Here is a 14226-nt window from a genome sequence, read left to right as displayed (position 1 = left end):
TGCGTATCTTGGTTGACTTCTCCTTTGATTCCCTTAGTGCTTTGGCTGTGACGGCTGGTGCCTTGGTGGCAACTAGGAGACAATTGTGGCTTAAACCTTGGAAGGCTGAAGCGGCGCAGAAGACCGCGCTCTTGAAGATTCCTTTCACGGGCTGCAAACTGTTTCGGGAACCGTTGGAGGCTTTAATAAAGAAAACGGAGACAAAAAGTTGTTGACTCCGGTCTGCTTGTCGCAGAAGGGAAGGTTTGCTGCATATAAACAGGCATTTGAGCAGGCTTTCAGTCTAAGATGGCCGTTCATCCCTTTCGTGGTATGGGACGTGGCCAGTGTGTCCCTTCCTTCCACAAATCCCAGGGTCAGCAGGGACTCTCGGGTGCTCCAGGTCAGTCAAAATATTGACTATGCGAGGTTTCCAGAGGCGGGTCCTGTTGGGGGTCGCCCCAGGACTGTTTTTCCAGCTTTGGAGGCGGCCTTGGTGCATTTTCTTCTTTGGGCCCTGCAGCAGGGTGTACTGTTGCGAACTGACAACATGGTGGTGGTATGTTATGTCAACCAACAGGGGAGTGCGAAGGTGGCTTCCCTCAACTTGTTAGCACTGCAGATCTATCAGTGGACAGAGTTGAACTTGTTGGATTTGAGGGTGTTACATCTGCCAGGGGTATTGAACTCAAAGGCTGATCTTTTGAGCATTTTGTTTCCCTCACTGTCGGAGATGTGATTGGATCAGGGGGTGTTTGGAGTGCTCATGAGGATGTTTGGGGTACCAGTGGTGGACCTGCCTGCGACCCCGGAGAACGCCTTGAGGGAGAAGTTTTGCGCTTTGAGTCAGTCGGACTCGGTTTGGAGGCACCAGCCTTTCGGTGGGAGGGGTGCTTGATGCATGCGTTCCCTCCGATTGCTTTGATTTAGAGGGTCCGTCTGAAGGTCAAGTTGGACCAGGCGTTGGTGATCCTGGTGGCACCAGCCTGGAGCCGGAGGCCTTGTTTTCCTCTGTTTTAAAGTTGGTGGAGGGGCATCGCTGGCTGTTGCCGATGGATCCCTGTCCCCTGTCGTTTCTTCCTTTGTCCCAGGATTGTCTGGTCCGGTTACATCTGGCTGTCGACAGGATGAACCTCGTGGCTATGGGATGTTCTCCTGAGGTGGCTCAGTTTATTCAACAGTCCGGTCGCCCTTCTACACTTAAATGTTATGCCGGCATTGGGTGTCTTTTCAGGGTTGTTGGGTGGATAGGGGCTGGTCTGCCATGGAGGTGGATCCTGTGCCTGTCTTGGATTTCCTGAAGGATGGGTTAGAGTTGGTTCTGGCTGTTTCCTCCTTGTGGGCTAAGTGGGCTGCGGTAAGGGCCTTTTAGGGTCTGGCCTGTGAGTCTGTTGTGCCTTTGGTGTCCCAGCTGTTGAGGAGTTGTTTTCTCAAGAAACCTGTGGTTAAGTCCTTGGTGCTGGGTTGGGATCTTCCATTGGTGCTGAGGGCTTTTGCTGTCTTCTCCTTTTGACCCTCTGGAGGTGGGGTCTCTGCATTTGTTGACGATCAAGGTGCTTTTCCTGGTCGCTATTACCTTGGACAGAAGGGTTGGGGAGTCGGGCTTTGTTGCTTTGAGCCCTTTTTGAGGTCCTTTCCAGATAGGGTGGTTCTACAGCCTGATCCTTCCTTTGTCCCCAAGGTTCCTTCCTCGTTTCACTGCTCGGAGGATCTTGTTCTGCCTGTGTTGGGTCCTGATCCGCAGTCTGAGGAGGAGATGTGCCTGCACAGTTTGGATATTAAGCAGGCTCTTGGGGTGTACTTGGTTTGTATCCGGCCGTTTCGTAAGGTGTATTTTCTTTTTGTGACTTTTGACCTGGCGGACCTGGGTCTGGAGCCGTCTGGTGCTACTCTCAGTAGGTGGATGATATGGGCTCCTGGGGCGGCTTATGATGAGCCCAGTGGAGTACAGGTGTTTGGGTCGGTTCAGGGGGGATTGACTTGGGGTATGACTGCTTCCTGGGCTTGTTTTCAGGGGGCATCTATGGCTGAGATCTGCAAGGCCGCTACTTGGAGTGAAATGCACACCTTTATGTCCCATTATCATTTGGTGGTGGGTGGGACTGGGTCTGCTGGTTTTGGGGACCCAGGTGGTGTGACTTTTCTGCTTTTTGTGCTAATAAAGTCTGTTTTCGGCTCTGTGGTGAAGCCAATTCTTACTTTGGTATCTGCTCATATGCTAAGGACTGTGACTGGGAGGTCTGAGGAGGAGGTAATGACCGGTTACTTATCGGTAATAGTCATTACTCCGAGTCGTAGACCTCCCCGCCACAGTCCTGGTTCCCATCCCTCCATCCCTGTTCGGCTTCTTCTGCTTGGTGTTACAGCATGTGGTTCAGGAGGTCAGGGGTTATGTGCACAGGATGTGGGAGTGGCCTGGAGGGTAGGGATGAGATTTCTCTGGGGGGGAGCTATCGCTCATATGTTAAGGACTGTGACGTGGAAGTCTACGACTCAGAGTAATGAATATTACTGATAAGTAACCGGTCATTTTCTGTAAATGTATTTTATTATTTATTTATTTTCATGTTCTGCGACCACATGTCATGGGCTGCGTGTCAGTCAACTCTCTCTTGGTTTCCCACTCACTTATTACATTAAAAACACTTGCAGTGGTACTTTAAAAGAACTGCATTGTGGGCCATTTCTTAACAAAACAGGCACCAATGTAAAACAGTGACCTGTCTTGATAAGCACTCCCACCTCCCACTTTGCCTTTGCCACCTTGAAGCAAAGATTGACTCTCCCAGTGCAAACAAATACTTGTGGCATAAACAAGTATTTCTACAGTTACAAATGGACGTGGGGCTAGGAGTGAGTGCTCGACCCCACCGACTGTGGTGGCCAAATGTATGTATTGTTTTTCCGATAGTCCTACCTCCAACGCATTTCCCAGCATGTCTGGGTATCTAACAATACACATGTGCACGGTTAGGGGCATATTACCAACAAAGTGGCGAAGAGAGGTGTTAGCCGCCTTGGTTTAACGCCTCTCTTGGCCACTTCGGAAACGCTAGGATGCAGCATATTACTAAGGATATGGTGCAGCCTAGCGTTCCCCCCTGCGATGGCAATAAGTTTTACAATTTAAAGCCAGCGCAGGCATGGAAGGTTTGTTTATGTACAGGAAGGTGTTCCTTCCTGCACATAAACAAAGCTTAAATGCATTGTGTAACTTACATGTGTGCTGCTTCATGCAGCACACATGTAAGTTACAAATTGGCATTTTTAAAAATCGGTTTGTTTATGTACAGGAAGGGACACCTTCCTGTACATAAACAAACCTTGGCACTTTGCCTTTTCCATGTGTGCAGCACAAGGCAGCACACATGGAAAAAGCAAAAACGAGGAGAAATGAAGCATTTCTCCTCGTTTCGCCACCTTAAGAACAGGTCTTTCCTATTCTTAAATTTGGCGCTGCCACCTATTATCGCCTCTCTTGATAATAGGTGGCAGCGTCGAACGCTGGGTGTTGCGGGGGAACGCCCACCACAACACCCACTGCAGACCCCCTCTTTCACAATGAGTTTATCGTGAAAGGGGCCCTGTTACCAAGGCAGCGTAAAGTCAATTAACGTGGCTATGTTAATTGACTTAACGCTGCCTTGATAATAGGGCGATGCAAATATCGCCGCGTTATCGGCAGAAAAGTGCCGATGACGCGGCGATAAGGGGCATGATAATATGCCCCTTAGTGTGGTTATTTAGGCATAAGAACACTTGGATACTGGATGCTAGGAAATCCGAATCAGGAATTTGCTCTTTAAAGTGGCCCTGCAAGGACAGAAAACAACGCCTGTATGTGAACCCTGGTGCTCTTACATGAGCATTTAATGACCATGACAAGACTCCTGGCTTGTCACCAAATAAGTCACACCTAAGGTACATCGAGTTCTAGTGTAGATTTCAATTGCATATGAATGGTAAATTAGTAAATACATAGAAACACGTGGCATGACCATAATCACTGCATGTCAAATGAACTCTGACGTCAGTTGTTGTCCATGTCTTCTGCTGAGTCTTCTTGCAGACTCTGTAATGAAGCATAGATTCAAAGTGAAAATGTGTAGCTATGGTCTACAGTTTCTTTTAATCATGCAAGATATTCCATAGCATAAGCAGAGATCACAGACTGAAGGTGCGTTTTGACCCCGGGTGGGCTGTGCAGGTATCTTCCACATACAGTGTGAGATATGGGCGTAGAGATACAGAGAATCCTGGGTGCTCCAGGTCTCATGTGTCGTGTGCCATGCGTCATGCCGCAGGAGGGCTCCTGGAATTCACAGTCGCCTTGGAGGTGCTCCCAGCTGACGATTGTGTACTCAGTCTTCAATAAATGTAGACAAGATCTTGACTATGTCAAATTAGTTTAGGGGGGGTCATTTTGATAAATGCTTCCATTTTGCCTGTCCTTGTTGATCCTGGTTTTTCAGATCTATTGTTTGTGCTTGGGGGGGGGGTCTGCACACTTAGTAATGGAGGGGCCTCTAGTGTACAACAGTAGAACCTGTACCCACTATCTTATAGACTAAGTAAAGCAACTCCTGTGTCACCGGACACCTCACCTCTCAGACCTTCACAGTGGCACTGTGGTGTGTGTCTGGAAGATTGTATAGTGGCAAATACCCCCTTTCTTGTTGTAGGTGCACAGCCACGCTCTAGGCGCCAGTTCATTTATTTAGAGATTCTTTGTTCGAGACACGGCCCCAGAGTTCAGTATGCAATACTTAGAGGTTGACTTGTTCCCCCTTTCATGGCTTCATTGCCTGCAGGGTAACATTGGGGCATATTATCAACAACTAGCGATATTTATCGCTAAATGAGCTTAGCGATATTTTTTTTATCACCGCGCATCACCGGACTTTATCGCAGAGATAACGTGCTATTAGCAACGCTTATCTCCAAAGCGATAAAATATCCGGCGATAGTGGCGAAATGCGTGAATATCGCTGGAAATCCAGCGATATTCAGGCATTATCGCTAATAGGGTCTTAACCTGAATATCCATCTCCCATCCATATCCATACTAATATAATAAAGAGAGAGCCCAAACCTTTGAGGCGGGTAATCTCAGGAACCACAGCACCAATCACAACACCCAATACAGCGTTGGAAAGGGCAGTTGCAGCAGAATGACATAGGCTACGCAGACGCCCACCATATACATTTAAAAGGTAAAAGAACCGTGCCAGCAAAGTAGTCCCTTGTGGGCGTGTCTGCGTTGTGCTGTGGGCGTGTGCTGGGGGCGTGTGGTACGTTCCGCCCTTCGGGCTGGACTGTTCCCATGAGGCACAGGGTCAAGGCTGATTTGCATATGGCCATGTCTGAACTGGGGTGGTGTGGAATGCGAAAAAAACGATGGGTTTAGACCCAGATCTCTGTACTGGGGTGAATGTATGACATTGTTCTGCATTCTGTCCATCAACTGTTGTTTTTGCATTTGTCACCCCGAGTGGGATGGGTATGCTCAGACGTGAATCCCATGCTCTCCACACCACTGGAGTCAAGCTATCCTGGCTGAAGAAATCTGTTCTTGGATGCTTGATTCCGTAGTTTGGGCTGGACTGTTCTCATGAGGCACAGGGTCAAGGCTGATTTGCATATGGTCATGTCTGAACTAGGGTGGTGTGGAGTACAAAAAAATGATGGATTTAGGCCCAGATCTCTGTACTGGGGTGAATGTATGACATTGTTCTGCATTCTGTCCATCAACTGTTGTATTTACGTTCCGCCCTTCATGCCATGTCTCATATCGTGTGCTGGGGGCCTGGGCATGTGCGGGGCGCGGGATTACGGGAAAAAAAAGCAAGCGTTGTGCCAAATATTTCATTGTTTTTTCGTCCCAGGTTCTGTACATTCCAGCTCCGGGTGTCCACCCTGCTCCCTTTAAATACCCCTGCACCCTATAATCATAACCCACCCTTACTCCTTAAAATACCCCAACACCCTTAAACACTAACCCATCTTACCCCTATAAATATACCCTGTACCCCAAAACCCAAACCTATCCCTAAACCCTAAAAATACCCCTGTACCCCAAATACCAAACCTAGCCTTGAACCCTATAAATACCCCTGTACCTCAAAACCCAAACATACCCCTGAACCCTAAAAATACCCCTGTACCCCAAAACCCAAACCTAGCCCTGAACCTTAAAAATAACCCTGTACCCCAAAACCCAAACCTACCCCTGAACCCTAAAATACCCATGTACCCCAAAACCCAAACCTAGCCCTGAACCCTAAAAATACCCCTATACCCCAAAACCCAAACCTAGCCCTGAACCCTAAAAATACCCCTGTACCCCAAAACCCATACCTATCCCTAAACCCTAAAACTACCCCTGTACCCCATAACCAAAACTATATCTGAACCCTTAAAATACCCAAACACCCCAAAACATATACCTTAGTACCCCAAAACATATACCCCTATACCCATACTTACCTTATCCAAACATTTAAAAAAATGCTTTTACCATTCATGCATTTACAACAAATTTTGGTGTAAATGTATGCGTGGTAAAAGCATATAAAATGTAATGCCATGTGTTATAATGGCATTGCGGAGTCATGGTACTTTCGTAATGAATGTATGCGGAGTGATGGTATGCGGAAAGAAAGTTGCCGAATAATGGGTGTTTATCCTCCCCCGGTAAGTACATTGGTGGCACGGCAGCCCACATCTCCAGCAACATACTCATATTTTTTCACCACCGATTTGAAAAATGCACAGGTCTCTCTCATTGATGGCCAGCACCGACATACACTTTTAGGCACACCGCCACAAGTTCTAGAATTGCGAACTTTAGAGCTGGGGAGCTACGTTCGAATCTCGGCATCAGCTCAACATCCTGTGATTCCAGGCAAATCGCTTTGTCTCCTCGTGCCAACCACAAATGAATGTGTTCTTCTGTAATGTAAATTGTGCTCATGCCATGTTGTCGAGTTCGCGCTATATAATATTGCAAGGAAAAATAAAGTAGGGCAACTCGAGTGCACACACTACTGAACGCGCACTCTTAAGTGCATCAGCAGTGCACTGTGAATCGGAGCGTTTCACAGGCCTGTCACAGATAAGAAATGCTATCAAAACAAAATCCTACAAAACAGTATACTACTGGCCGGCAGCAATTCATACCCGGACAACGTCGGGACGGGCTGCTAGTATATATATATATATATATATATACTAGCAGCCCGTCCCGACGTTGTCTGGGTATGAATTGCACAGGTCTCTCTCATTGATGGCCACCACCAACATACACTTTTAGACACACCTCCCGCCACAAGTTCTAGAATTGCGAACTTTAGAGCTGGGGAGCTACGTTCTAATCTCGGCATCAGCTCAACATCCTGTGATTCCAGGCAAATCGCTTTGTCTCCCCGTGCCTACCACAAATGAATGTGTTCTTCTGTAATGTAAATTGTGCTCATGCCATGTTGTCGAGTTCGCGCTATATAATATTGCAAGGAAAAATAAAGTAGGGCAACTCGAGTGCACACACTACTGAACGCGCACTCTTAAGTGCATCAGCAGTGCACTGTGAATCGGAGCGTTTCACAGGCCTGTCACAGATAAGAAATGCTATCAAAACGAAATCCTACAAAACAGTATACTACTGGCCGGCAGCAATTCATACCCGGACAACGTCGGGACGGGCTGCTAGTATATATATATATACCCCTGTACCCCATAACCAAAACTATATCTGAACCCTTAAAATACCCAAACACCCCAAAACATATACCTTAGTACCCCAAAACATCTATATATATATATATATATATTCACTGAAAAAAACATAGGTTATAGACCATATATAGTTAGGAATTAGCATTTACAAAACCTTGAAAATTCACTGAAAAAACCATAGGTTATAGACCATATATAGTTAGGAATTAGCATTTAAGAAACCTTTTTTTTACTCACACAAAACCATTGAAATTCCATATATAGTTAGTTGCACTAACTATATATCGCACACCCGCAATCCACTGCTGATGATGTCACATATTACATCATTCATGACATGGTCAGTGACATCACTGATGACATCACTGATGACATCTCAAATGACGTCATTTGAGATGTCATCAGTGATGTCATCAGTGATGTCACTGACCATGTCATGAATGATGTAATATGTGACATCATCAGCAGTGGATTGCGGGTGCGCGATATATAGTTAGTGCAACTAACTATATATGGAATTTCAATGGTTTTGTGTGAGTAAAAAAAAGGTTTCTTAAATGCTAATTCCTAACTATATATGGTCTATAACCTATGGTTTTTTCAGTGAATTTTCAAGGTTTTGTAAATGCTAATTCCTAACTATATATGGTCTATAACCTATGTTTTTTTCAGTGAATTTCATTGGTTTTTTAAAAGCTAATATCTATAGCTGTAAAATGTATTCTTCTTTAAATCAAAAAATATATTTTATATGTTTAATAATAATTTTTTTTATTATAATTTTTTTTTGTTCGCTCCCGGTTCGCGAAACGGGAAGCTTCCCGTTAGCTCAATGTGGTGCCGCGACCCGGTCCGCGAACCAGTAAACGTTCCGTTTGCGCAACTGCCGCGTTAGAAATCAACATCGTGACGCGTCACGGAAGCGCGACGTATCGCGTTGTTGCGTAATGCGTCTTATGACGCGCCGCGTTAGCGCACCCGGAAGTGCTCCGGTACGCGAACCGCGGCGCGAAGCGCAGCTCCCCGGAAGCGATCCGGGGCGCGTCGCAAAAGCGCGACGTATCGCGTTGCCGCGTAAGGCGTCTTATGACGCGCCGCGTTAGCGCACCCGGAAGTGCTCCGGAGCGCGAACCGAGGCACGAAGCGCAGCTCCCCGGAAGCGATCCGGGGCGCGTTCCGCAGCGCGTAACTTAAGCGTAACAGGTCATGTGACTTGTTAATAAAACTTTTCATTGGTTCATTTCACTTTTGGTTTCCTAATGATGTAAGGCTAGGTTATGTGACCTAAAAATAACACTTTTCATTGGTTTAGACCTATTTTTTTTCCAAAATGATGAAAACCCCTCCTTCTTTCTTCACTCTGACTTTCATCTTTGTGAGAGGAAGACCCTTTGTGATCACTGAGCAATGGCTTCATTAGTAGCTTCAGCTGGTGCACCCCCACCACCACCACCACCTCCTCATAGGAAGAGAGGACCACCTCCACAGTTCATTACCAACACAGAGGAGGAAGAGGATGAAGAAGAGGAACAGGAGATACAGGAAACACCGTTTTTACGAGAGGAGCCCCGGGTATCTCATCATAAAACTAGTTTCATTTGGCAGTTTTTTTCATTTCCTGAAGGACAGAAAAAAGTTAATGTTCGATATGTGACGTGCCTGATATGTAAAGAGGACTTATCTAGAGGCACAGAAAAGAAGTATAGTTACGGCAACTATACTATGCACCGTCACATGCTGAGGTGGCATCCACTAAACTACAGCCGGGCAGAGATGCGTCACGTTCAGGACAATCCACCAACTCCTGTGGCCAGGACATCGTCACAGGTATCTCTGTCGGGGCCAGAGGCACGGGAAACCGTGCCAAACATTCAGGACAACTTTGTCCATATGAAGATTACCTGTTTATATTGTGGTACATTGCTCTCATGTGCCAATATGAGCATTAACTTAATAAACAGAGCATTTGAAAACCACAAGTGCTCTAAACGCCCCAAAAAGTAAAAAAAAAATTTTGCTCCTGTTGAGCCCTTTCCAATGCCTGTTTTTTGTTGTTTCCCCCCCCAAAAAACCCAAAAAAACATAAAACTGTTCAAAAAATACAAAAAAAAAAAAATGTTCAGAAAAAAAAATATATATAAAACAACAAAAACATTTAAAAAAAAATTCTTTTCAGAACTACCTCCCCTTTATAAAAAAAATTGCTAGAATGTTTAGCACTCTGGCAAGCTCTATTTCTTTTGGTTCACTTCCCGGTTCGCTCGCCGGTACGCGAACCGGGAGCGAACCAAAAGAAAATGTAAAAAAAAAAAGAAGAGTAAGTATAAGGGAAGTAAACAGAGAGTAATGTTAAAACAAAGACAGCTATAGGGACTAAACCAGAGATACTGTTTAATAGATTTATTTACCGAAGAAAAGATGGAAGAGGGTATAATTGTGAAAAAGAAAATAGATAAGGAAGTGAAAGAAAAAAAGGAGAGTAGAAGAATAACAAAGAAGAGTTTCTTAGAGAATGTGAGTGAATGTTCAAAATAAGATTAAAACATGTGGAATAACAGAGAGAAAAAACAGAAAGCAGAAAAGAAGAAGTAACAGAAAAGGAATAATTGAAACAGCAAAGAAATGTAAATAACATAGGGGCATATTATCAACATAGGCAATAAAAGTTTCGCAGCTTTTATTGGCAGAAATGTGTCGCTAAAGCCGCTTTTGCAGCAGAAAACTGCCGCTACAGCCGCTTTTGCTGCAGTTTTCTGCCGATAAAAGCAGCAAAAATGTTATTGGCTGTGTTCATAATATGCCCCTTAGTGTGCTTCAACTACACAGAGAAAGCATAATGAACAAGTAGTGAAAGAGTGATCAGTCAGAGACACTAAGAGTAATAGAGACGGAGTGAGTGAACAAGAGTGAGGAACTATGAGGAGAGGGACTGAGAAAAGGAGTGGAAGGAGTAGAGTAAGTAAGTAAGTAATAGAGAAAGGAATGAGGGAAGTAGCAAAGGCAGGAAAGTTAGGGTTAAAGAAATGAAGCAGTGGAACTAATAGTAGTTAAATGTGATAGAAATGTAACGAAAAGAGTACAAAACATTTACCTTATAATTGTCGTTAACTAAGTCACTTGTTATTTTTATACTTTCAATCTGTGAAAGAGAGAACAAACATTTGAAAAATATTAAAACGTATTTAAAAATTAGAAAAGACAAGGGAAAAGATTGAAGGACAAACAGTTTTTCAACAACTTTGACACTTACAGAAGCTTCTGCTTCTCCAGGCCCCCTACACAGTCCTAAAGATATACATTTTAAACTAACAGTATCTTGATGCAGATGAACTGAGGCCTATCTTGGAACATGGTGCATCTTTTGCACTGCTGTTGTCTCACAAAAGTGACGCAATCGCAGCGCAAAAGAGGTGCACAATCATCATAAAACTGTTCCTAACATTTTAAATGATTGTTTCAGGATGGCAATAAGGTGTGTCCTATCCAGACGTTTGTTTCAGGTGAGGCCTACTCAGGGTTGCAGATCAAATTTAGCCTTTTTGAAGAGTACAGAGGAGATAATACATGTGCAGGGCAACCAATAAAGTTCAAACTTCCTCTGTTTCCCTGGAGAGGCCTAAACTTCATCTGCACAATTTGATTCGTAATGTTACGAAACACAGGTAATGTATTTGAAAAATATGCAATTTCTTTTGCTCATTTCACAATCACATCACTTGTGTTTCCTTTGGTTAGGTATCTCATTATGCAGATGTAGGCCAGCATATGAAAGAGTACGCACTGAATGCAACAACTTTGACACTTACAGAAGCCTCACCTTCTCCATGCCTCCTACACAGTTCTAAATGTACATCATAAATACAAACAGTACAGAATTAACTATACATGTTAAATGGTTTATTTTTGCTGTTCTCAGAATGTATCAAATTTCACTAAAAACAGTGACTTGAAGGTATTCATCATATAACAGCGGGGAAAAAAAAACACAATCAAAATGATTGTGTTTAAAAAACCCATATAACATAACCAATCAGAAATCAAAACTCCTCAAAAGTAACTTACTTTCCATGACGTCGAAGGATGTCCTATGAACAGCTTACACTCGGTTGTGCTGTTTTTTCAGCCCGCCACTTTCTGAAAGAAAAGCTCCATCGTTTTGAAAAATATGTTACATACAATAAATGACTTCTCGCTCTCTACCACATGTTTCCTCAAGGCCAAATCGTGTAAGAGCCATTTATAACTCTTGGAATTCCTGTAAGCAAATCCCGTCATTTTGTATTTCCGCAACTTTCAGAAAGAAAACGTTCAAGATCACTTTCACAATCCTAGACTAGTAATATCTTACCCTTTTTGCTCACTCATGTTCTACATTTCCTATGACACTGATACTGCTTACTATGAAGCAGACTTACAGTACCTCTATGACTACTACAATTATTTAATTCTCTACATCACTTTTAATCACAAAGCAATATAAAACAGTAGATAAAATTATATCAACCCCTAGAATCATTATACGCCAGTTACCTACCCTAAATTCTCTTTTCTGAAAACAGAAAGTAAGAATATTTTTTAGTAAAAAGGCAACATTGTATCGTAGTCAAATGGCAATAATTTCCGAAACAGCAAATTTTTTTACATTTTCAATAACCTGTCTAATAAGCAGATCTTGTCAAATGACCATCATGCAATATAATAGCTGCAGTTACAAATGTTCTTCCTAAAATCAACGACTGTGTAGCCACAACATTTGTAATTAAAGTTGAAGACTTACTTTCATCAGATTTATATAATTGGATTTTTAAAATGACATTATAATCAAAAGTTTGGACCAATAATTTAGACAGCATTGCAGACTTACATTCCCTCTACTCCATGTTTTGATTGGCTGCTTGAATTAGCTTATAAAAAGAAACAGTTTTTCTGAACTCATTCAAAGTGCAGTTATTTTTCCATGACGTCAAGTGTTATGGTAAGAAGACCGTTTGCTTTGGGAAATACTCTGTTGTCCTTCAACTAATCTGTGCCCACCACTTTCTGTAAGAAAATCTTCTTTTTTTCCAGGAACTATTGTCTCTGTACTAGACTTATCCTCAAGGCCAAATTGTATAGGAGCCATTAGAACCTCTTGAAATTCCTCAGAGCACATCCCGAGATTCTTTCCCTAAAATTTTGGTTTTAAAAACACCAGGTAAGAATTTATAAGGTCATACGGCAATTTTTTTTTTAAAGTTAAAACAGAATCGTTGCAGAATGACCAGCCGTTTCTAGACTTTAAATAAGCTGTGTAATGGCCTGATGTTATTGAAGGACCGTCATGATATATAATTGCTGCAGTTACAAAAGTCCTTCCTGATATTGACAACTGCGAAGCTACAACATTTTTAATTAAAGTTGTCAATTTTGTTCCATCAGGCCTACATCGTTGGAACATTAAAATGACATACTGGCCATATGTCCGTATAAATAATGTTGACATCATTTCAGATTTACATTGGCTACACTCCATGTTGTGATCAGCTGCTTTTACTAGCTTATTAAAGGAGACTGATTTACTGTCTGGCAAAGTTAAATATATACATCTTTCTGAGTCTACACTAGTAGTACTTGATACCCTACAGTTCTCGCAGTCATGCTGCCATTGATAAGAAAGCCCAAACAGGTGATCTACATCTACACCTTCAGCATGCAATACATCAAGCATATACATTAAAAACTCCTGACAATCTTGCTGAATATTTTGAGAGAATTGTGTTTGACCTGAACATCTGTCTAACAGATTTCGAATTTCAGACACACTTTCTAGTTTTGTTTTATCAGTGCTACATTTCTCTAACACAGAATTTAACAAACTGCAAAATCTTTGATCAGAATTGACCACAATCTCTTCTTTTACATTTTCTAGAGAAAACAAAACATTAACCACTACATTAGCATAGCAGTTGACACCAGAACTGTTTTCAAATTGAAAACCAACAACATCTTCAACAGAATCCTTTTTGTTTCTGCTTATAATTTCAGGTTCATCGACTTTTCGTCTTTTTGCTACAATCTCCATAGTATTGGTGACATTTCTTCGTTTCCGGCCTACCACACGTTTCTCAAACAAAGGATATTGAGGCAAATGTGGCGCATACTCTCTTCTTAACCTATTGTATTCCTTAACACAATCTAGATCCGCACAAATGTTTGTGACATCACACTCAATCAAGTACAATCCCGATAAAGTTCTAACTCGTGACAATGCCACATATGCCATACCCTCCTTGAACACAGAACTGCCAATATTCACCAATGCACTGTCTACACTTAAACCTTGCGATTTATGGATTGTCACCGCATATGCCAAGCAAACAGGAAACTGTTTACGGCGAACATATAAGTCTTTTACAAGCAAAAACCTAGCAGACCAACGACCAATTAGCTGTACTTCCTCAATGCCATCAAATTTAATTTTTTTAAATTCAATTCCATCTCTATTTCTGTATTTCACAAAATCAACAACATTAC

At 42.8% G+C, this 14226-nt stretch overlaps 1 long non-coding RNA gene across 1 annotated transcript in view; it reads left to right on the top strand.

Annotated features, from left to right (window-relative positions):
- Positions 1-14226, top strand: part of LOC144807867 (uncharacterized) — a 351958-nt gene that overhangs the window by 50194 nt on the left and 287538 nt on the right. The window lies entirely within an intron of this gene.

The sequence above is a fragment of the Lissotriton helveticus genome, chromosome 1_2 (genome assembly GCF_964261635.1).
Source record: "Lissotriton helveticus chromosome 1_2, aLisHel1.1, whole genome shotgun sequence".
Classification (NCBI taxonomy): Eukaryota; Metazoa; Chordata; class Amphibia; order Caudata; family Salamandridae; genus Lissotriton; species Lissotriton helveticus.
Note: the sequence above shows the minus strand (reverse complement) of the source record. Positions and strands in the feature narration are given on the sequence as shown.